Genomic DNA, 355 nt, shown 5'->3' on the forward strand with positions numbered 1-355 from the left:
TTCACCCCCCCCCCTCAGTTCCTCCCATCCCATCCTTACCATGCAAAGGATTTTTCTCACTCATCCTTATTCACAACGTCAGAGCCGCTGTTTCGCTAATGGGAAAGTGTTATAACATCTCGCTAAACCGTTCTTGAATATGATGCAAGAATACTGCAGCATTATCGTTGACTACCATTACTCGTTGCAGTGTTGTCGGTCATTGCAGGATGTGGCTACTGTGTGCTTTTCGTTGATTGCAACTTGGGCTCTTACGGTGAGTTGTTGACTGCATTGCAAGTACTTGTTCCTGATTGCAGTGCAGTGAAATGATTGCGAATTAGAACATTTATCCAGAGGTGTATTCTTGACGTTA

Source organism: Penaeus monodon, chromosome 31 (assembly GCF_015228065.2).
Source record: "Penaeus monodon isolate SGIC_2016 chromosome 31, NSTDA_Pmon_1, whole genome shotgun sequence".
NCBI classification, from domain to species: domain Eukaryota; kingdom Metazoa; phylum Arthropoda; class Malacostraca; order Decapoda; family Penaeidae; genus Penaeus; species Penaeus monodon.